At 38.9% G+C, this 24,664-nt stretch overlaps 1 protein-coding gene across 3 annotated transcripts in view; it reads right to left on the bottom strand.

Moving 5' to 3' along the window:
* Positions 1 to 24,664, bottom strand: part of TRAK1 (trafficking kinesin protein 1) — a 124,797-nt gene that overhangs the window by 62,708 nt on the left and 37,425 nt on the right. For 2 of the 3 annotated variants that reach the window (XM_056483153.1, XM_056483154.1), the window contains exons 2-3: positions 17,439 to 17,731; positions 2,873 to 3,067 (exon numbers count right to left, since the gene is read on the bottom strand). The gene's annotated coding sequence lies outside the window, so the exon portion shown is untranslated. Of the gene's footprint in view, positions 1 to 2,872; positions 3,068 to 17,438; positions 17,732 to 17,827; positions 17,859 to 24,664 lie in introns of those variants that run through there. The other variant, XM_056483152.1, reaches the window with a different exon arrangement.

Here is a 24,664-nt window from a genome sequence, read left to right as displayed (position 1 = left end):
AAACTCATCACATTTCCATCACCATCAATCTCAACATGGAAACAACTGCAAGAAAATTTTCATAAGTCACTGAAAAATTAACTTTCAAAGAGACAAGTTACAGTATTTGCTCACACCCTCATCAAGGTTTTTGAAATAAACTAGACAAGTAAAAGAGGAGTAGCTTAATTGCAGCACTGAAAATTGTGCAAGCAGTCACACCCTGGAACACTCACCAAAGTGGTGGTGGCATAATTCACAGTGGTGGCTGAATAATTCACAGAACCTTTCTACCAACTTACTTAAAATAGTATCTTTACTTTCATAGTTCGTTGTGCCATAAACTAATATTTGTAATCAATGCAATAATTTTGAAACATAAAAAATTACTATGTTCTTGCACTTTCATGTATAGATGGAGTCTGTGACTTGTTCACAGTAACTGAACAAAGGTAAAGTCAGAGACCTCAGTTTCCAGGGTCAGTCTAAAGCTAGACCCAAATTTGCTTAAACTTCTTGAACTACTATCTCTACACAAGTGTCTGCCTGTAGGCAGTAATAAATAAACATTTCTTTATTGAAGATTTCTTTGCTTGCTTTCTCCTTTTTTAAGCAGTTATTTCCTAATAAAGGCAGTAAGTATACACTGTGGCAGAAATTATACTCAGGTTTTTTGCCAGTTGACTGGAAGAAATTTACAACTCACAGCAACATGGTAAAGTTGCAGTCATTATGCTTGTAAGCTAAAGGCTAAATAAAATTGTTCAGTACTCACAGTATGAGGCAGCTATGCTATCCAATTTCTCTGTTGTTCGCAGCTTCATTTTCAGAGAATAACAGAAGGGTTTGTGTTGGAAGAGACCTTTAGAAGTCACCTAGTTCTAAACACTCTGCCATGGGCAGGGAATCATCAACTAGACTGGGTTGCTCAAAGCCTCATTCAACCCCAACTTAATAATTTCTAGGGATGAGACATCCACAACTTCTTTGGGCAAGCTGTTCTGGTGCCTCACCACCCTCACAGCAAAGAATTTCTTCTGTATAACTAACCTAAACTGACCCTCTATCATTTAATGTCATTATCCCTTGTCCTGTCACTACAGGTCCTGCTTCTAAGTCCCTCTCTTGCTTTCCTGTATCCCGCTTTAGGTACTGAAAGGTGCTCTGAAGTTTCCCCAAAGCCTCCTCTTCTCCAGGCTGAAGAACTCCAACGCTGTTGGTCTGCTTCACAGCAGAGTTGCTCCAGCCCTCTGATTATCTTTGTGTACCTTTGAACTCGCTCCAACAGGCCCACATCCTTTTTACACTGAGGCCCCAGAGATGGACACATACTCCAGGTGGGAGTCTCACGAGGACAGAGTAGGTAGGCAGAATCACCTCCCTTGACCTTGACCTCCCTGGACCTGCTGACTACTCTTTCTTTCAATGCAGCCCAGGATAGATTTGGCTTTCCTGACAACAAGTGCACACTTCTGGATCACGTTGAGATGTCGACCAACACCCGTAAGTCCTTTACCTCAGGGCTGCTCTCAATTCATCTTCCACACTGTTGTTATTTTGTATCCGTCCCCAGCAGTCACACACCTACCATGATCTCAAGCTGGTAGATGAAGGACACTGCCATCAAGATTTTTTGAGTTCCTTGTCCCACTAGCAAAGCATTTTTCCCATGATTATTGCAACAGTCCACCCACACAGACAGTTCTGCTTGTGAGACAAGCCTAATCAGTTTACTAAAGACCTTCAAAACCTTACATTTCAAAGTATTTATTTAAGCCAGCTTCTGCCATCATTGTAACAGCATTGATGGGCTGCTACAAAACCAGGGGTAATATACTTGATTCCGGGGATCAGCTTCAGCTTATCTCTCCACCCTTCCCACTGTTTTTGTGTGTTTGGGGTAGGTGGAGAGCATATGTAAGTTATTTACTAAAATACTTCATGCCCTTCATTGAAGCATGAACATCAGAAACTCAGTTCTTCATATTATTGACATTTTTCTTTCTGCGCTCCTTACAAAGTGATTGTTCAGGTGCTTCAAAATGCAATGAAGCCATCTTTGCACAGGTTTGTGCTGAGCCCTGTAACTCATCTCTTCTGGAGCTCTACAGTGCCTCAGTAAGTCTACCTAAATCTACCTACTACTATAACCCATGTAAATCCACTGCTACTGCTTTAGCATAGCAGTCATTGAGATGAATCACAGTCTTCTCTAATTGCACACCTAAGTCAATACCCACAATGAAATAAATCACAGAGACATGAATCCATTCACATGATAAAGTATCTACAGGCTCTAACAAAGGAATGAATAACCACAAAGGTCAAAACTCTCCTCGTCTTCCCTCTGGGCACCAATATGTTTTTTTCTGATAGTATGAATATGAACAGAAGAAAGAATGAAGAGACAAACCACCTCGACCAAATAGTCGGAGTTTGGTTCTTCACAAGGCTTTTCTAGAAGCTTAAGCTGCAGCAAAATGATTTAATGTCATTCTGTGATGCTGGCACATAGTACCACCAAACAACAGTGCAATGTGTCAGAGAATACATTCAAAAAAGTGGATGTGAAAAGAGGTCTAAGTCTCTAAGCCTAGAAATTTCATACAGAAATTTCAGTCTGAGAGAGATCACAACCAAAAAGAAGTATTTCAGTTTCTCCAGTATTTGATAATGTGGAAAGGTGCACACACACATCACAAATGTAATGGCTGTTCTTGATTAAATGTTCCCTTCATTTTCTATCTACCACCATCTTGGAGACCAAAGCAGTAAATCACACAGTTCTCTTGCTCTCTTGCTTTCAAAGAGAGTTTTGCACAGATACTTCAAAGAAGATAAAATAGCACTATTTTATTTGTTTCTCAGTACAATTCCTGAATTTTTGACTTACGGAAGTATTTCAAAGTCTCTTCTATTTGCTCAGTTGTTAAGTCAATATTCGCATCAGGGGAAATGAGAGGTGTGTGAAGCCAGTCGTCGTGGTCATAACCGTAGATTGTATCTGCTCTTAGCTTATAATGAGGCAGCTGCTCTTCCAGGAGACTGATGATTTCAACTTCAGGAAGATTGGTACTATTGCACACATCTGTTTAGGGAAAGGAACAATCTCTGTTAGTTACCTTGAGTACTATACATACAAGCTTTCAAAGACTTCAGTTTGCTTTGATATCAACAAGATTTTGCTGCATGTAAGGAACAGCTCAATACAAATAAGTTTAGAAGATATACCTGACAGAAATTAACCCAAAATATCGTATTTTCTAGTAATACAAGGACATGCTCTCTTAGTGACAAAAAGCCTGACCTCTAGAAGCAGGGACATTTATTGAAGAATAAGCAGGCCAGGGTGGGGAAGAGAGAGCCAGTTACAACCAGAGTACGAAGAAAGGATTAGTGCACAGAGGAATGTGCATTTTTTTATGTTCTACTTCACAGATAATTTTTAGCTTACAAGCCTTACACATCTCCTTAAATTGGTCTAGGACTGTAATTTAGTACTACTGAATTTTTTTGCCTTTGCTGCTGGCAGATTTTTCTCAAGAAATCCAGGATTGCAATAGCAAACAGTGTCACAGTTCACACCTAAGACACACTGGTAGAGATGATTACAGGAACTTCCAGGGCACCTTTTGACACTATCTTGACTTGCATTCTGTGCTATGGCTCACAAATATATCAAGTTTGCACACAGTTCTAAAAATGAATACTGACAACCAACAACAACTGCAAAAATGTTACAAATAAAATTAGAGCATTAAATTTAGGACAAGAGGTAGCTGAGAAGTTTTAACATAAAAAAAACCCAATTCAAGGCTCATGAGGACAGTCAAATACAGGCACAGGCAGTTTAGAAGTCAAGTAAATAATGTCATGAGCACTTACTCTAAAAGACCTGCTTTTAGTAAAAGTCAGAACAGATTACCTTCTGAGGTACCTTCTAGCCTATATTATAATGGAGAATTTTGAGAGTGTGCCAATAGCCAAAAGTCACAATAGTTCTAAATATGTAAGTTCAATTAATATATATAATTAAATACGTCATGCTAAATATTTATTAAGAAATTCAGCAACCCGTGATATGTTTTCAGTAAATACATAACACTTCAATCTGCACATTTTCCATTTTCACACCAGTATGAAGAGAAAACACCATCGTCCAGCACAACCCCTATCCCTATGCACAAAGTTAGCAATAGCTATCTAAGCCTTTTTTTGAAGAGCAAGGAACCAGAGCTCCCTCTTTAACCAGTGTCATAGCTCTTGCAACTCTTGCCGAGACTCACTCCAGAGTAAACAGCGAAGACTGTCAAGGCCTGAGCACTCCCATGTACCTTCACCCTGCCATGACCAGGCACGTCATGATCCCCAGGCAGCACATTCTGCCAGAAGCCCCATGCACACCCCAGCCCTGGTCCTGCCCTTTGTAGTGCTATAAGCAGGCCTGTGCCCAGCTCTGTTACCTCCTGACACTGACTTACTGTCCGGGTTTCCTGGATTGCTGGCATTTGTCTGATAATCGACCCCTGGAGAGTCAATTTGAACTTGCTGCCAGCACCTTTGCTCTGCTTGGGAACAAAGGAACTGGGCTGTGCCAACAAGGATTGTGCCCTTCCCATCCTGTCAGCTGCCTATAAGGCAGCCTTGCTCTTGCTGCTTCCTGACAAAGGGACCAATTTTTCTAAGAGAAATTTACTGCTGCACTGAGGTAGACTGGCAATTCCACTATAACTTAGTGGAACTCACCTCAGTCAAGGAAGGGGAGGAAGGAGAGAATGGGAAAGGAACACATACTTCTCTATACATCATCAATTACCTGTTTTTTACCTTTCTATGCCATAAATTACATTTTCAGAAGCATCCCAAGCACTAAAAAATGCAAGAACATTACTATTCTATCAGACAACAGGGCAAAGAATACCAAGATGAATTCATACTGTCAATCTCCTGCCTACATATTTTACAAAACTCTGATGACTAGAACCATAATCCACTTGGGAAAGTTGTGCTGTACTTTATGGTTCAAGGAATCTGCTTATCTATCAGGAGCTATTCTACTCTGCCTTCATCCAGACTGTTCTGCTGTTGTGCACGTGTATCTTCCAAGCCTCCCTGCAGTTAGATGCCCCCATGAGCATCTGTTTTTATAGAGCTCTGTGCAATGTGAGAATCAGTCTGCACACATCATTTTAAGAGATCCTTACAACCTTCTTAGAGGGACTACTGGCTTACAGAGAGAAACAAGATCTGCTCCCCATGCTTTGGAAGATGAGAACCAGCCTGTAACTACAAACTTTCTTTTCCCCTGGCTATCTTTTTAATGGCTGACAGCATCATCTCAGTGCCTGCAACCATCTGAGTGCAGAAACAAGAGCTGATCTTCCAAAAAACACCTGCTGACATCCACGAGATATTCAAAAACCTTTCTGTGCACACGGACATATAAAATAATTTTCTTTAATACATCTATCTTTAGATTACCTAATTGCTCTCAATCTCAAGACTATGGAGTTGATTTTTTTTTTTCGTTCAGATTGTTTTGGGGGAGTTTTTCTGGCTGAAATGTTAGTTTTTCTCTTCAGAAAAATACAAGAATCTACACGGCTCAAGATGACAGTCTTGGGAACAAAGTTAAAATTTTGAAAAATTCAAACCTTTAGTGTCCTTCTCTTTTTAATTAGGATTCCAAAAGAAACAGACTTTATAGATAAGATGAGAAAGTTTCAGTTGTACAGATAAGTAAACTGGCTTGTTTTACGCCAAAAACTAGTGAAAAATGAACACAAAGGAAGCAACCAATAAAATGTGAGGATTAAAAAAAAAACCAAAAACAATGCCATACATGCACACACAGGAAAAAACTCCATACAGTTTTATAGTGGAAAAAAAATCCACTAGAATGTGAAGGCAAGGCAGTAAAGCAATAAGAATTATTGTGGGAGACAAGTCAACCAAGAAAATGTTTCCCCTCTACCATATAATAAATCCTGAGCATTTCTAAGCAATTCAAAATGCCTAATAACTGGGAAAGATATTAATAAGTAATTGGAAAGGCAACTTCTTATGATGCTATTATGATGCTATTGTCATTAACTTCTACTGCAATTTTAAAATCTGCATACCAGGAGGAAGTATGAACAGGCTCTGACGTAATTGCCTATTTAGAAAAACAGTACACCATAATTACACTTGTTCATGACTAAACATTAGTTCACCACTTAAATCAGTGATATTCTCAGTGCTACAGTTACACAACCTCTTCCCCTTCACTTCTCCTGCCCTCCCTTTTCTGAGATGCACACATTTGTTATGAGAAGATATGCAAACTAAGACCAATCCCGCATCCTCAAATACCAAGTACATTTTTATAAGATCCTGATTGTTTCCACAGAGGTTTTTTTATTATTTCTGATTAGAAATGCAAAGATAAACAATTAAGTAACTTTTCTACTAAGAATACCCAAGACATCATCTGTGATTCTGATTTATTTAATTAACTGATTTCCAAAAGCACTTCCTCTTCTCCTAGGTGCTACCTTCATTTTATTGAGAAAAATGTAACACCTTACACATAAAAAAATTAACTGATAATTAATTTTAAAATGATACAACAAAATGTAGCCAAACCATATCCTCTTGAGTTGCTGTTATGGATTCTGGGGTTTGTAATCTAAGCAGCTTTCAACTTCCAGTTTTCTGGAAAATATATTTGGCAAATAAATTTCTACATGCAGATCAAAACCAACCTAAATAGTTAATAACTTATGAACTCATGATTCTTAGTAAAGCATTGATCATTCCAAGTTCTGCCAACACTCTTGCAACTCTACAGCTTTCAGCCCTTCATAGAAATAAATATTTTAAAAAGTAATAAATTTCACTCTCTTTCATATTATTTTTGAAAGTAACATATTTCTACTGCTCTAGTTTCTTCTTAGCTTAAATGCTACCTTACTTGTTTTGTTGCAAATATGTATTTCGTCATGCCCTGTTCCTCAGGAAATGAAGAAGGTACTCAGTCTGCTTTGCAGTCATTTTTGACAACATTCCTCCTCGTGCTTTCTGTTTTCTAAATGAGATTAAAACAAACATTTTCAAAGACTTGTCCTGGTTATTTTCTTGTTACAGTTCCTAATCTTCTCTTTTTATAAAGAAGATCCAGAACACTCCAGCTGAGCTCTCTTCTACATATTTCTTCCCACTTCAGTATCCCTTGGGTGGCTGTTAATGGATTACCTAGCTTGTTTTGGTTCTTTTCATCCATTGGCATTTGACTGGCTGGTGTCTTTCTCCCTTTCTGGGCATATTAAACCTCTCTAGCCCATGCCTCTCAACTTAAGACAGCCACCCAAGTTTCACTGGTTATTTCAGCTTGCTTATATTTCATTAAAGGAATTTTTATTATGCTTGCTGATCTAAATACCTTTGACTATTTCATAGGTTCCCTTTCTTCTAGGCACATCGCTATCCATACAAAATGCTCTAAATATAGTAAACTAACTCTTCACTGAGGAGACTGAAGTGAAGGTGGGAGGATGGCTTCTTCCTTTCACTTTTTTTTTTGTTTTTTTAGTTTCTCACATGCAGAGAAAGATAATTTGGAGGACAACTACATTCTTAAGTGACAATAAGAGTACACTTGGTTATTTTCAGATGCACGCTGACATCTTTCCTCTGCTGACAAGTGAGCAAGGAGTTGATCATAGAGAAAATGGAGTGAGAAGTCTAAAACAATGGGAGCTGACTGCATAGAGACAGCACAGCTCCTCAAGGAACGCCTTCCCCCCTCTGCACATAAAGACACACAGCTCATAAGGCATTGTGGGGGGTGGTCACCCACTGTCCTTTGCATCCTGCGTTCACAGAGACAGGCAATGCATTAGGTCACTTCCCATAAGGAGTTACATACATACTTAGCTGTCAATGTTACTTGGTTGGGTGGAAATATGCCAGCATCTCATAAGCAAGCAATACAGCCTCAGTCAAACTAACTTCAACTCCAGCTAAATTCAGCATGAACCACAGGTAGATAGCTTTGAAAATCTTATTCCTATTAACATGGTCACCTAAAAGCATCTCATCTGTCAAACTCTATCCCCTACCAGGCTTTCGTGTTTTAAACCTGGGTTATGGGTGTTTATGGTTATAGACGTATCTTGCTGTAGGAAAGAAAAATCTAGCTTGATTGATAAAGAAGGAGCACTTTTTCTATTTCAGCATGAACTTCTTATGATTAGTACTAATCAAATTCAGAGAATGAACGTAGAACAGTGAGAAAGGACAAAGGCATAGGGAGTGTGGCACCTAACAAATACCCCAAAACATACAGAAAACACTCAGAGAAAATGAACGATACAAATATTAGAGCCTGGTATCTGCAGGAGTCTCTACAAACACAATGCAAACAGCTTATCAGTACAGTCCTCACAAAGAACATAGAATACATAGTTTGTGCCTGTCTACATTCTGGTTCAAACCATCCCTGCTCTTTATGGTTTTACTGATTTGCTTGTGAGCAGGGCTCCCCTCCCAAGGTTAAAAGGACTCCCAGATCTCCACAGAACCTGCTGGCAGTACAAAAACTGCCACCTGCCGGCAGAACTGCCTTAGTACCCAAACCCCCAAATCCCACAGGACTTTTTGCCAGTTTTCCTCTTTCAGCCCACTGCTGTAAGTGGAAAAAGCAGTTGCTTATAAATCCAACCCTGCCAGGAACCATGCTAGGGCTCTGCTCATGAAGGGGCATACCAGAACACAAAAGTCATGACAATAAAGACCACAAGAAAGCTACCCAGTATCATTCCCAGAGCACAGTGCCCCTGAGTTGCAGTCCTGATGGAAGCCAACACCTTGCAAACAGCACAAAGTGGCTGTGCTATCCAGAAATGCCTCCTCTGAGCAAAGGGAAACAGCTGCTGAACAGAAATGGTGTGTGCAGCAAAACAACTCCACTCTGGGTGTGACCCTAAGGAAGTGCTGGGCTGCTTGGCAACCTTCAAAACACAAGCTTTGGTCATCAGGTTGTATCACATGCCCACCCTGAGCCATCTTCCAGGAAACTCCACTGCATCAAACCCCAGGAGCTGGTGCTCAGCCCACAGCCAGAGAGGGGCAGTCTAAATATCCTCTCCTTCTTAAATACAAACAAAGCAAACAAACAAAAGGAAAAAAAACAAACCTAAAAGCAAACAAAAATACGCCTCAGTAGCACTCTCAGGCAAATCTTTCACTTCTCACAAAAGAACTAAAACATAATTTGTCACTACCTTTTGAGGCAGCTGAGGAAAGAGTAGATATAAGCACAGTAACAAAAAAGAGAAACAAGGAAACTCCCTGAAGAAAGCTGGAAGAATAATACTACATTACTTTATGGAACCAGATACTCCTCTGGTTTTCAGTCCTGTCCTATTTTCCACACACATATTACACTCACTCCTAACACTGAGCTCTCTGAGTTTTTTTTAAAAGTTCTGTTTTAAATCTTTGAGAATGGACAGTCAATAAATAACAAGGGTCACTTCCAGTGCTGACTCCATACAAGTTAAGTTAAAGATGCTCTGCAGAAAAGGGCTACAACATGGAAGCTAAAGTCCAGCCACACGTAACACACGAAATCAAAGTTCATCAAGTTGAGGCTATTCCATGCCAAATACTATAACATTTTGACTGCTGGTTTTGCTGTATGTGACACTGAGATTAGTCACCTAACCTAGATCAACAAGCACCCAGGAGGCCATGACATCAGTATTCTCCTTTTTCAGAAGACCCACAAGCCTAACCATGATGGAAGAAAGAAGGATGGTCTTTCTCTAAATGTTTTTCCAGCAGGTATTTCCTGGCTGCTTGGAACAGCCCAATAGCCTCATCTTCCCCATGCTTTCTGTACATTTAGACAGTGATGGAATGAACTCTATCACTACAAACAGATCCACAGAAAAATGAAAAGCAGAGGGAAGAAAGTTCTACCACATAATTAGGCTGCTACCTGTGCTATTGAAGAAGAAAGCACGGCCTACAGTCATTAACTATTGACTGAAGTCTATAATTAGAAGTATTTCTTGAGCATTATTTAACCATTACAAGCATATGTACAGAGCAATAGGCAAAACCCCAGAACTTATCATATTCAATGTCAGTTCTAGGATGCCCAGAATGTAGCTAGCTGTACTACAACTGCACTGAAGTCTTTCAAATAATACTGCTGAACTCAGCATATGTGTTTCAATGCAAAGCAAGTGGTTAACTTCTCAAGCAAAGAAAAAAAAAATCCAATTCACTGACTTGTCCAAAGGGAAAGATAGCCTTAGCATCCTTATACATCTGAATTCTCACTGCAGGCTACAAAGCCAAAATCTGGAAGGAAAGGCCTTCAACATGAAAGGTCTCATACCTCTAAAACTCAGACTGCTCAAACAGCTGTTGCAGCTTCTGTAACTTGAGTGGTATGGCATGACATAATTTGAAATTGCAAGTCTTGCCACACCTTTAACGAAAGTTGTGTAAGCTTCTGCCTCTGAACATGGAAAACACCCTACAAAATCCCAGCTTCCACAGGAAAACAGAAGATTCCATGCCAACCTCGTTTTGGCTTAGCCAAACACACCTGCTAAAGTCTAGGATAATGTTGAGAATGGCAAAGCTAACAAAGATGAAACCCCTGGAAAGTACAGTTCCAATGTGAGGAATGCCATTGTTTACCAGGTCAAAGACTCCCTGCTTTGGTTCCATCCTACACACATATTTCTGCTAGGTATAAAACCTGAGACAGATTTGGTGATTTGGTCCATTAAACTATTAGGACCCTATACTATGCCATAAATTTAAATGAACTTCATTTTAAATGGAAGTATGGAAATGTTTCTCCCTGTAGATAAATGCACCCATAGTAATGATTTTTACATGAAACAGAAAATAAAAGGAAACTTTGCCACCATGGCTATTCTTTAAGAGTAAGAACAAAAGCTATTCACATACCAAAGGCATGCTGGCAACACACTGTTCAACAGCAGTAAGAATTAACACATTCATTAACCATTTGGATCTTCCAGCTGCCAAGAGAGACTGTGAATGTCTCAAAAACCCATTGATAAATCACTGAGTACAAAAACCCTGAAAAGCAATTGTCCTGCTTTTCCTTGTTGTTCAGTCCAGCTACAAAATGTGCCAACCACTAAACAAAGCTTTCTCAGAATCACAAGCAAAACATGAGAATTAAATGTCATGTAGCTTGCTCTCTACAGATGCTTACTTTAAGTGAAAAATGTGTTGCTTAAGGATAAACACACACATTGAGGGAGAAAGGTAAAGCTGAACTTCATGTGTTATGGAACTAAATTATGGATGTTTTTTTCACATATTTAAATGCACCAATAATCAAATGTAGCTATTTAGTCTTCCTGCACTATTCACTGCACCACAACAGGAAAACAGAAAATGCAAGCCAAAAAAAAAAAGATCCCCAAAAAAATCTACTAGGCCCTGGCCTCCAGTACTTTCTCCAAAAATCAAATTGAGAACACTGATGAACACTTACTGCTTTCATGACACCTACTTTGAATAAAGTACATATTTAGGAATGGTAAGTGCTTCCCAAAACAAGGGAAAATGAAGAAGAATGCCTTTAAAAATGCTACACTGGACTTGTAATTCCAACAGTTGCTTTCACAGTGACTTCAGAATTGACAGCTTACACTAAAAAACATGGATCATATTAGGAAGCATAAATAAATAAGAGGGCTAGATAGAGAGCACAGCAGAATTCTGCTTAAGGGAAAAACAACCAACCAAATGTCATCAAACCACAAAAAGATAATTCTTGATAAAATAAAAACAAAAAGCCAAGATACATATTAAGAGGTAGTGTAACAACCTGACACAGGAGAGGAATCAGAAAAAACACAGGTACTTGAAAAGAGCTGGAAAGCAGCTATGGGGAGGACGTGAGGCGGGGGGGAGAATCTGCACGAAGTTGATTAAGAACGCACCAAAAGCCAGACAGATAATTCAAAATGAAGGCAATGATGCAGCAGGCACAGAGAATAAGATAATTTTGTTAGAGTACACTAGACAGAAATACAGTCAGACTCATAAAATGTTCCAGTCATGCCAAAGGAGCTCTCTCATGTTAACAGGACTGGCATTTTCAGAACGCTCTAGAGAAAGGAAGATTGTTCAGAATTTAGCAATCACTGCTTACAGAAGCATCAGGAAAGAGGGAAAAGAGACCAAAACTAGATCAAGCTTACAGGATGAGACTGGTGGCAATAACTTACAATAAAGAAAATGGGCTGAGGAAAGGACAAACATTCTCATATCTTTACTTAAAGGAGAGACAAAGAGAGCTGGGAGGGGAGTAGGCAGGGGTTTAAAAAACTATGAAGGTTTTTCAAAATCATGACAATAACTTCATAAGGGGAAAGAAGAACTAATATTCACCAAAATCCTGCATAACTAGGACAAATACTGACAGAAACTGCAAAATTGGTGTCACTCCACATAGGAGTAGCAACCATGAACTTCCAGAGTAAAACAATCAGCAGATCCTGACAAGAAAAGCTGGCATCCTGGGGGGGGACACACACACACAATGGAATGGAAATTCTGTGGGCCTTAGGCATGTATATTAAGATTATATGATTATATAAAGAAATGGTAAGAACGACACCACTTATCTGTAGGATCAGTCAGTTATCAAAATAGGCTGACGTTGCCATGAAGAATGGTAATCTGATGGAGGAGAATGGAATCTCTGTATCATGTGGGAACATATTTAAAGCCTGAATAAGGATAGAGACACGATGCAAACCCAGAAAAAACTTTCTGCACCCATACATTGCTAGAAGATTCTGTGAATGAGGCTTGACAGCAAGAGAAAGTTTGTTTCTCTAGATGTTATGACTCCTTCCATTGCAGTCACTGCAGAAAAGTGCAAATTACATAACCCACAAGGAAAGTCAAACAATAACAACTCTTCTCACTGACACCTTCCTGCTGAGAAAAAAAAGACATTTCGTGGTTTGACCCCTCCAGCAATGTAACTTTGTTTTAAGAAAAAAAAAAAGCAAAAACAATAACGACAAAAAAAAACAAAAACCCCAAAAAACCCACAAAAAACCCAAAAACTCCCAAACCAACAACAACAAAAAACAAAACAAAAAAGAAACCAAACAAACAAGAACAAAAACCCTCACTACTTTTGTTAATTGCAAACAATGTAAGACACAGAACAGGTTATTACCACAGTGCATTTCCCAATAATTCAACTGCCCTCAGGAAATTGTCCTGAACAGCCAGAAAACACACTCCTACATGCATCTAGTAAGAGTAATTAGTACAATGAACAAATGAATCATGCAAACTAATGAAGGAGCTGGGTAATTTAAATTACAGTCCATTCATTCTCTCTCTTTTCAGAAAAGGATGAAGGAAACCTACATGGCATATTAAACAGTTAGCCCTTGAATTACAAAGTACACCATACCAAAAATCAGTGCAAATAGTGAGTATTCAGACATGCAAAAGCAGACAAAGTTAACTAATTGAAGATGCCTAACGATACTGTGTAAAGCATATTTTAAGAGAAAAAAAAAAAAACCACAACGAAAAAGCCTCACAAAAAAACTCTGGCAGTCAGACAGCTATCACAAGAGTAATATCCAGTGATATTTCAGATTTCCATCCCCACTGTACTCCTCATTTCTAGGAGGATGGGATTTGTCTGACAGCAGCTAGCAGATAAGAAAAAGGCAATCAGACTAAGAGGCTTTTGTAATTCATAAAAATAGGGCTACTGAGCAATTTAGTGATATTCTGCTTTCTCATGTCAAGATTACAGCCCTTCCTGCTCTACAAAAAATGGGATGGGTGTGGTGGTGGTGTTAGAGAAGAAAGGCCCCAACTCCAGTTGCTCTTTTCATCAACATCTGATCATACAGACCAGAAAGTATTCAGGACTGCACTGCAATTACAGCAAAGACATTCCCTGAAAAGCACTTCCACTCCCTTCCTAACAAAAGGAACACTAGATGGTGCTACATCCGTATTCCTATTTCTACACTCTAGGATGAACGAAAGCAGCAAGAAAAAAGTTAAAAAGAAAGAAAAACAACTAGGAAACAATAGGTGCCTCCCACATGTAGTGGCACCATGTCACTTCCATACAGTGCTGCTCCACTGCCCACCAACCTCAGGGCTTGAGTCTTCTACCTATTTACCTGCAGGAGCTCCACAATCAATAGCAGTAGAAAACTTGAAGTCAGACTACAGTGATCTTTTCTCCTAAATCTTGCTAACAAAACCTAGAATAAAATATTACAAAACAAAAAATGTATTACAACTGCTACTAAGTCAGTTTTCAGGTTTAGTGTTTAGAAAGTATGTGCACCACCAGCACTTTTTTCATAACTCTTAAAACATTCACAATTTTTTCAATGGATCAACTATCCTACTTCATTTCTGTGCTAAAATCAGCAAACATCCAAATGCATGTACCTGCATAAATCTTCACTTCAGCACCTATGAGCTTTGGATGGTGCTTTAGTATCAAATTCAGTGGAAAAGGTGCTTTTAGGGTTCTGTCCCTCTCTCAGACACTGGCTCAAGGAAATTTTTCACTACACTGTTTTTGTCACCTGGGCCCAGCCCTACAGTGCTTATTGCCTCTTACGCCAACAGAATTGTTTTTAGACCACACAATAGGACCGATCAGAACTGTGACCTAACTAAAAAGTAACCCTCATCTCCTCTCTGACACAAAAGCACAGCAAGGATTGTATCCAGACAAGTTGCCTAAAGTACCTCTAAGTTGCACTCCCACAGAAATCTGCTCAAGCACAATTCTGAGATGGTTTGGGGACAAGAAATGTTTAAGTCAACCCTATATCAAAGAATACATGCTTAGCACAATCAGAATGAGCAGTACTCTCATTGAATCTGCTCTTGGGTCCCAGGCAGAAAAGATGGTACTGCTGACAGAGAATGCCAAAGTGCCTCTCTACTTGCAGCAAACACAACAGGAAACAAAAACAGTAACAAAAAGAACAGGAAGCAGCATTAAAAATTCTTTGAGCATCAATGGTCTTAAAACCTTAAAAAGCAAAATGCGCACATCATATAATTTACTATTAGCTACATCAGAGATAGCTCCCATTACCATTAGCTTGCTGCATTCCAGAAAGCAAAACCACACCACACCGTGCCTCAGTTTCCCATTCTTTTCTTAACTGTGCTCAAGCCTTTATTTGCAAGAATTTTTGCAGATAACTTGTACGATAGGCTGTAGGTGTTAATTTAAGACTAAAAGAAAATATAGATTACCCTGATTGCTGAATTTGAACTCTAGGATGAGTCAAGGCTTGGCATCAGAAGAAAAAGTATAGTATATGCAGACTTGAGCAATTTTTTCCCCCACAAACAATTTAAAAATGGAAGTAGTGATAACTTGTCAATCAGAACTAAACAAATTCTTCATGTTAATGTCTCTGACAATTCAATGAAGTATTTATCTTTCATATTATTTCAGGGGTACACACTGCATACCTGCCCACAATACTGATAAAGATTTTATAGAGCGAATATGAAACTAATTCTTGACTTCCAGCCTATGCCCCCTGACACCTTTAAAACACCCAACAAAAAAAGCTCAAAAATCCATGAACACCAAAAAAAACCACCACCAACTAACCAAACAATCAACAAAACCACTGCTACTTCTACTGCAAGTCACATCACGTTGTCTTTAGTTCACTAACAGTACAAATCTGACACCACAGAATAGCAAATCCACTTAAGAAAGCAATTTAGGACCAATCTGTAAACAACACTTGGCTGACAGCTAATCAAGAAGAAAGATTCAGAAACTACATCAGACTTGAAGGAATGTGAAGTAGCAAGAACATGCACTGGCCTCCAATTAATAAAAACTTTTTAAACATTAAAAAGTGAGTTTGGACGGCCTTTCAAGAAACCATAATCATGAAGGCATCTTGGTTCATTAAAGAAGTTGGTTGTCCTGGCTTGTAGTCAGAAACAGAAAAACAAAGATAAATTCCTGTTAATAGAGGAGGGAGGAAAGGGGCTGAAGGGGAGACAGGCCACAGCAAACAGAACAGATTTCAAGATCCTTCTAACAAGAGGCCTGGAAACAAGAGTTATATTACCCAGATTGCATTTATGTGAAGTGTACTTTCTAGTCTACCTAACAAGCAAATATCTACATGGAAGTCAAAAGGATGACCATTTCTGAACTAACCAGTTAAGGAGCTCTAAATCCATTAAAACAAGGAAGGAAGGATGGCAAGTAAGTTTTTTTAAACAAAACATTTGTTTTATGTAGATGCATACCTAACAAAGTGACTCCAATGTTAATCCTGCTGCTTGCATTCCCAAGGAAATCAGGGTGGACTTGAGAGCACTTCTGCCCATTATTTTCTTTTATCCAAAGTACCAGCCCTTAGTAACTACACAGCTGTTAGGCTGAGCTAAGCTAAGGCATGCTACTAAAGCAGCTGCTGACAGTCACCATTAGCTAGTTCTCTGATTTAAAGGCTATTCTAGAAAAGCCTGAAAGTAACTCAGGATAAAAGTATCTGGCTGCCAATTAGAAGGACCTTAATCTTACTGCTGTTTTTCTCGGACGTTTCACTTCTCCCTTCCAAAAACTCAGCTGACTCCTCAAACATTCCCAAAAGGACTTAGAACTCACAAGGTCACATTAAGGCTAAAAGAAGCCTCACAGCTCAGTCAACAAACCATGCATCTGGAATGGAAACTGCCTGTCATTTTATGGCCATAACCATGACTAAACTGAGTTACAGCGATTACTCGAACACAAAAATTGGGTCGGCTGACCACAGCACTAAGAATCTAATTCTACTTAAAATACCATACTTCAACACATATTCCATTTATTTGTATGCACCTATAATAATTCAACCTTTCATAAAAGCATGCAGAAGAAGCCGTTCCATATACAATAACTTTTGCTGTTCCAGAATGAATGTGAAAAAACTAAATAGCTTTGAAAAGCAAAAATATGTACAGCAAAAATGTTGGATTCTATTTCTCACATTCTTCATATGAGAAAGCAATTAGCATACGAAGGTAAAAATCAAAATTATGCTGACCATTAAGACAAGCATTCCATAAGCATTAAAGGTGGTGTTCCATTCTCTTCACCCCTGACTTCAGTTATTTTCCAAATAAACTTTCAATTTCCCTAGTACATAAATACAGTAACCTGGTTTCACAGTCGTCATTGGCTTATTTGCAAGGACCTTACACATTACAAAGTGCTCTCACTGAAAATCCTGGTGCCTGTGAAATTACTTCTTAAACAAGAAAAAATATGCAGAACAGCAGCAGAGCCATTCATGAAGGAGATATCCCACCATGAGCTTAAGAACAGAAGCTTAACTCTACACCTCCACAAGCTCACCAAGGTAAAGAATTTGACTGCTTACCAGTAATGGTGCAGGCATCTCTGTACTCTCTGCAGTCTGGCACATCATCTTCCACGCCTTCGCTCACATAGTGCTCCTCGTGAACGCCTGTGTCGCAGGCTAGGACTGCATGGTTCGACAACTCCGAGGGAGGCACAGCGGCGGCCAAAGTGCAGTCGTGCAAAGCTGTGGCGTCCAGCTTGGCAGGTTTCACAGGCTTGTACAATGTGCCATCAGGGGGACCAGCACTGGAGACTAGGGCTGGCTGGCACAGATGGAACTCCTTCTCTTTGCTAGAACTGGCTTCAAGAAGTCTGCAGAACACAAAAGAAACAAATGTTCAGTTCAAGCCATTCCAACCAGTGCATATCAGGACAGACGACTTCCTTTCCCTTAAACATTAGTTTAACCTGGCAAATCCAGCAAATACTAAAACCCCTACAACTGTTCACAGAGTAGCTGCCTATCTCTGCACTTTGCCCACTCATGCACTCTGCACCTTGCACAGTAGCAAAGTGCCAGTCCTTATACCGTGCCTTTTACCAACAGCTGATTAAACATTCATATTTTTGCCTACACCAACTTGCAGTAAGCACAATCCATTTACCAACTTTCTCCCACGTCAGCCAGGCCAAAGTTCTGTGTAACCCAGCATTTGTACGAGCCAGGTCATACAGACAAGTTGCACATCCCTAGCTGATTTACTGGCACTTTAATAATATCATAACTTATCATTAATCAACTCATAGCAAACAAAACATCAATGATCAGAAGTTTATACTATAACTGTACTAGACTTTCCTGTCCACTGTACAGCCCAGCCCCTCACTGACAGACTGGCAAGTGGCACCTCTGCTCCCTTTACAGAGAAGACAGAAAACAAGATTCAAGGTGCCCTGGGTTAAAGGACTGACCACACTGCTGCTCACCAGTGCCTCAGCCTCAAACTGGGAATGAAATCCCTCAAGGCTGGATACTGATGTCCCCAGCACGATGCAACTGGCCAGAGAAGGAATGAAGAATAGAATATTTCTCCCAAAACCTAACCAAACCTTTTGCATAAGAAGCTAAAGGCACTGCAAAAACCGGTGGTATGTTACTGCTTTTGGTTATCAGCAGTGTAAGGAAAGATGCAAACACTCCATACTGCTAGGAAAGAAAAACGTGGGATAACAGAAAAACAGATTTGGGAAAGGACTTGAAAGACTTTATTATGTAATAGCTACAATGCATAAGCAGAAGCTGAAGCACAAGCCACACAGGAACACCCAGACAACATGGGAAAAACAGGAAGCCAGACAGCAAGGAAACACAATTGCACTGATTTGCAAGCAGCAGGTGTGGATGCAAGTCCATGTGAAAGTGCAGCAACAGAACATGCCATCCATGTTCGGTGCTTCACTGAGAACCAGAACAACAGTTTTCTTGAGAATGCTGTATTAAAAAGGCTCTCTCTAATCTCTGGAACATGTCCAGACAATCTTATCTGCTGCTAAAGTTACACTCAGTATTTTGGCATCCTGTTTTCTGGCATTTCTAGCCAATAACATTATTGCTTCACCAAAACAAGACAGTATTTCTAGAAATTCACTGCAAAACCCAAATAGCAGTCTCTAAACTGTCAAGACAAAGATCAGGTGTTTACACCTTCTGGGAGTAAGTTCCAGAAAAGTCTTGCAACAAAGCTGGAACACTGCACCAGCATAATTTTTGTCTACCTATTTTTCCCCTTCAGCATAAGAACAAAAAAGCAAAATTCCCTCCCTGTTTCAGGAGGTCTCAACAAGGATACATTTGCACTGAAATCAGAACACCACAACTAGAAAACAGATGGGCAATATTAACTCTTGGAAAAAAAACCACACCCTTAGACACAAAATAACATTTCATTAAGTTTTCCTGAATTACATACGTTTGTATTCCTGCATGGTGTCATTTAACCTGGAAATAGTTCTCAAACTCAGAGGCTCAAAAACTTTATTTTGTAAGGACTGTAACAGCTAAAGGAACATAATAAGTCAAATGATAAATTTATACCATACCCTAATAAAAATGATACCCTACCATGGCAGCTGCAGGAAGAGAAAGTTTCACTTGAGTGCTTTAGCAGAAAGTGTTACGGTTCCCCTGCAGAGCATCCATTATTCCTACACTATCACAGTACATATTGAAGAGAACAATAGGGTTACTTGTACTATTACTTTTTAAATGGTCCCCTTTTAAGTGACTCTTTAGAAATTACAGGAAGGAAATTCCTGATATTAGAAATTAGTTACTCAAATGAAGTTGGAATCAAAATGCAAATCTTAATTTTCCCCTCTGCACTGAAGATAGAAACAGTTTAAACTATAAACAAGAAAAAGTACTGGAAATGCACAGACTAGCTCATTAGATGGGCTCAATTCTGTCCTAGATGCTACCACACATCTGTGAATTACATTTGTTTTGGGAAACTGCTAGATAAGTCTGTTGTTATGAACAAGGCTATGACTGGGATTTAACAACTAAAAGCACCAACAGCACTTTTCAGCTTTTCTTGTCCTCCTCCCCAGGCCCTGCCTTAGCAACCTCAGGAAGTCAGTAAGAAAACAGAACTCCTGAATGAAACAATACTGATAACCAAGATGTGATTTGTGTGCAGCCTTCAAGTGAGAATTTAAGATCTTGTAACTTTTCTGAACAAATGACATCCAATATCTGACACACCTGACCATCATTTCTGACTCTCTCCCACACAGTCCTCACCAAAAATACTTTTGGAAAGAACATAACATTCCAATGTGCACTAGAAGTTTGTGTTGAATGAGTTTAACCTCTTAACATTCACTCCACTGAGGCACTATGGAACCAGTTCTCCCCCCTCTTCTAAGCTCCACCCCAACCCTTGGCTCTGTTAAGAGTAAATAGAGATATGCATTCAGAAACAGAAGTCATCAATGCTCTTCCTTCACACAAACTGTTTCACTGTTTGCACTCATGGAAACTAGAAGAAAATAAGCTTGAAAGCATGAAGAAGGAACAATAGCTAAATGCCCCAAAATTTACAACAGTCCATCTGTTCTGCCACAGAAACACATGGAGCATCTACGTGAGAAAGTGAAGTTCAGGTCTAAGAGAGAGAATTTGCCTTGATCTTAAAACCTTGTATCTTGGAGGAAAGAAGGCCAGCATAAATGTGTGTGTCTGCTTCCTTTCAGACTTATTAAATATCCTCAGTTTCCATAAACACAGAGGAGAAATGTTGTTCACTGTTCTAAAACCTGCAGAGGCACTGTTTGTATGGCCTCTCTTGCAAGGCAAAAATTACCACCTAATCCACACACACTTGTCATTTAAACTTCTAAGTCTTGTAATTGCAGAAAATAAAAGCAAACTGCAGCTGAGCAACACCAGACTGCCAAAACAACTATGAAGAGAAATGGACATGGTTGCTACTGCCCCCAGGAAATGCACAACATTAATATTTCTCTTTAGTCAGTGTCTCCAGCACATACAATATTAATAAACAAGATAATACAAATTGTTCATGACCTCCTTGGTATTTACTCTGACATACAAATGAGGATATAAATCTTTATTGTAGTTTTGTACTTAATCTGACATCCAAACAAGTGCAGGGTTTGTAAATCAGATTATAACTTTTCTTAATAAAAATTCAACCCATTCCACTCTTTCTACTGCATATATCAACAGCAGCCTGCATATAGGACTTAAATAACTCCTCTGCTACCTAAGTATGCCTCAGTATGGTAAAAGCCATATTATACCATTTGCTGTATTGTACCATTTTTCCCAGTCTAACTACAGCAGTTTGAGGCCAATAGACAGATGTGGGACTAAAGAAATATTTGATCTGGATTGTTTAAACTAAATTATTCAGTGTATACCAGTTTGATGAAAGAGCAAAATTCCCTAAAGTTTATCATCTACATCTTTCTAACAAAGCTCACTCTACTCTGGAAAAAAGTCAGTTGTTTGTTAAAGGTAATCATTCCAACCTTGCACTTTGTTAGAATGATCACACAAGCAAAGACTTGCTCCTGCACACCATCTCTGTAGAATGCTCAGATTTTGGTCTAACACAATAAATGCCTAAAACAGAGTACTGGCATGATTACTGTACGAAGACCTTAAATTCTACATCCAGCCAACACCTCTGCAATCTAATAGTACATCCACACAATAGATTGGATTGTGACTGCAATGTAACCAAGACTTAATGAAGAAGTACACTGGGTACTGACTGTAGTGTACCTATAGCAGCCCAGATTACAAAAGGCAAGTCAAGAATTGAGCTGTGATTAGTCAGCACTCTGTTCCACTTACAAAAAAAAAACCAAAAAAAACCCAGCTTTGCAAAGCAGTTCAAAGCTAAAAGATACATTTACATTAGACAACAGCCAAAATGTAATGGTTTTGAGGTAGAGGTAAAAAAAAAATCTCCTCAACAGCCAGCCATTTCTGGGGTCTGGACATGAAAAGAAATTTGTTTATTTTTTCTTTGCAGTTTGTTTTGTGGGGAAAGGGTGGAGTTTCATAGATTACAAATTTCATATACAAGCAAATAAAATAAAACATTTTCTTTTCCACTGTCATTGAGATAAAGCTTTTCTGCATTCAAGTATAATGCAACTTAACTCTGAATCTAAATACACAAATGGCTTTAAGTAATCCTTCTTCCTCCATCAAAAGCAGAAGATGACACAGATATTCAGCCATGTGCTTACCTAGAGTCCAGCAATGCCTAGTAAGTTATTTATGACTTTGCAACATTACTCTTACCACCATCTTGGATTGTAGCAACAGCAATTTACTGTAGTCACAAAACATCTGAAACTCCTAATATGCTACCCAAGAGCTACATGCTGCACCTTTTGGTGATTATTAAGCTTTGAGCTATTTTTAATTATCCAGCTCAGATTTTGTGATTCAAGCACTACTTTTATTCAATAGTCTAAAACGGCAAGTGGGACACCGTGAACATCTGCCAAGTTAAAGAAATATTTTTTCCCTCTGTTAAGGAAGTATCTTTCCAGAACATCTGACTAAAATCTTCCAGGTCATCCTTTTGCTATGCATACTCTCATATGTAATTCAACTACGCTGTTTGGTTTAGAGGAAAAGCAAAACCATTTACTGTGAGCTGAAGTCTGATAAGTTTCACTAAGTTGTATAAAAATAAACCTCAAGGTTCTTATCTACCCCCAACCAAAAAAAAAAAAAAAAAAAAAAGTTCCATGTAGACACTGAAGCAAATCAAAGCTATATATATATGTCTTTGTATGTCTGTCTCATTTATAAAAAGATTAATATGCTCACCTACCCTTGTTGTTCAGGAAAATAATTGACTGAAGCAACTTAGAACTGCTTTAAGTATTCAACTTCTTATTTCTTTCATAGTGCACATTTTGAATCAATGAAAGTTTGGAGTTTTTTTTAAATTTAGAAACAATTTCTTCACTAAGTGGGTGGGTTCAAAAGTCAAAATGCTTTCTTCCATTTAAATACACTTTGTCAGACCTTTAAGAAACAACCATTTTCAGGTCTGGCTTTTACACATACACAAATATTCAATGTTTAACTTTCAGATAAAGGCTGAATATGATCCCAAATAATTTACTGAGTTGTTTTAATTACATGCTTTAGTATATACTATCTTATAAACCATGGGGTTTAGCTTCTGCTCAGAAGCTGCCTTTTAAACACGCAGAATGCTGATTGCTTAGTTGAAATCTCTAATTCAAGGGACATAAAGAATCTAAGCATCACAGATGAGTGATAGAATGTGAGAAGCACTTTATTTACCATCAAACACTTTACATAATTCTGCATTTCTCATGTTATAAGAGTTCCAATAATTTTACAGTAAAAACTAAAGGGACAAACATCTTGGACAACTCCAGACTACATCCTTATCCAAAATTTTAAAGTCATTCAAGGCCCTTTTAATCAAACTTTTTGCCTAGGTTTTTTAGCTTTTTAGTACATTCTAATCATACTCCATGCTTCTTGTTGGTTTTGGAGTTTTTTCCTCCTTCACAGTGCGGTTAGGAATGCATTGACCTAGCCAAATGCAATGTTTCAGAAAGTATCAACACCCAGTATTAATGCAACATACTATAAAGGCTCTTCTAAAGGTATATGCCTCCCTAAGAAAGGCCCTTCTGCCTGTGAAACTATATAAAAAAAACATTCAAACTAAAGAACTGAAGGGCTTCTAAAAAATCACTTTTGTAAAGCCTCATAACAAATAAGTACTAAGTTGATGAACGCATCCAAAACCAGAACAATACTTGGTTAACTGCCAGTGGCATGGTAACATCATTTAGAATAAAAAAAAGTCACCACTAGAGAACAAAAGCTACAATAGCAGCAGCAATAACCAAAAAGCTGCTTAAACCATAACATAACCATGTACAGCTTGAAATCTCACTCTCAAGGTTCCCAAAGCTGCTGCTGTGACCTTTTTTAGCCTTATTTGACTATTAAGTCATCAATCAAGACAGTCAAGTTTCCTCAAAAAATGAGGAAATCAAAACATCACAAATAATAAGCCTCTTACAAGAAAACCACACCACTGCTCTCCACAAACCGAATTTTCTCACCACTAGGATTTGGCCTTCAGAAGGAGCCCATCAGTATTTCTCCCCTCAGGGCACAGGACAGTGGAAGCCTACTGTAAGACAAGCCCTGGGTTTGACCTTTGCAGCTGTGAGGGCACAAGTGTGCTCTCACCCAGCTTTATGTAACACTGCCCTGCTCTGCTGTCAAGTTCCTTCAGGCAAATATTGCCGGGATCTATAAATAGTTCTCCCTTGTGTAAGGCTCACATTACACCGGGAGTTTTTACAGCTCCCTCTCCTTTTATTAAATATAGGCCAAAAATCATGCCCTCCTCCCATCATCCCCTTCTCTCAGTGAACAAATAAAACTGCAAAAATGTAAATGATGTATTCCCTTTCCTGCAGCATCTCATGTTCCTGCCTGGGAGATCTTCAACTGTGCCTGCCTTGGAAAGGGAAAGCTGTTCAACCACCACCACTAGTGCAGAGTGTATGAGAACTGCACGTGCAGGCAAACAAGGAACTCATGAGCAAAGAAAACAAAGCTCAAAGGTATGGCAATGCAGAGTATAAACACTGCAAACATGTACTTTCTTTTCACACCCATGCATGTGCATGGTGCTCACTGAGGTAGATCACTGTGAGATGGATCCAAAAGGCATGGATCAATACTTGCTGAAGGTA

The sequence above is a fragment of the Oenanthe melanoleuca genome, chromosome 2 (genome assembly GCF_029582105.1).
Source record: "Oenanthe melanoleuca isolate GR-GAL-2019-014 chromosome 2, OMel1.0, whole genome shotgun sequence".
NCBI lineage: Eukaryota > Metazoa > Chordata > Aves > Passeriformes > Muscicapidae > Oenanthe > Oenanthe melanoleuca.
Note: the sequence above shows the minus strand (reverse complement) of the source record. Positions and strands in the feature narration are given on the sequence as shown.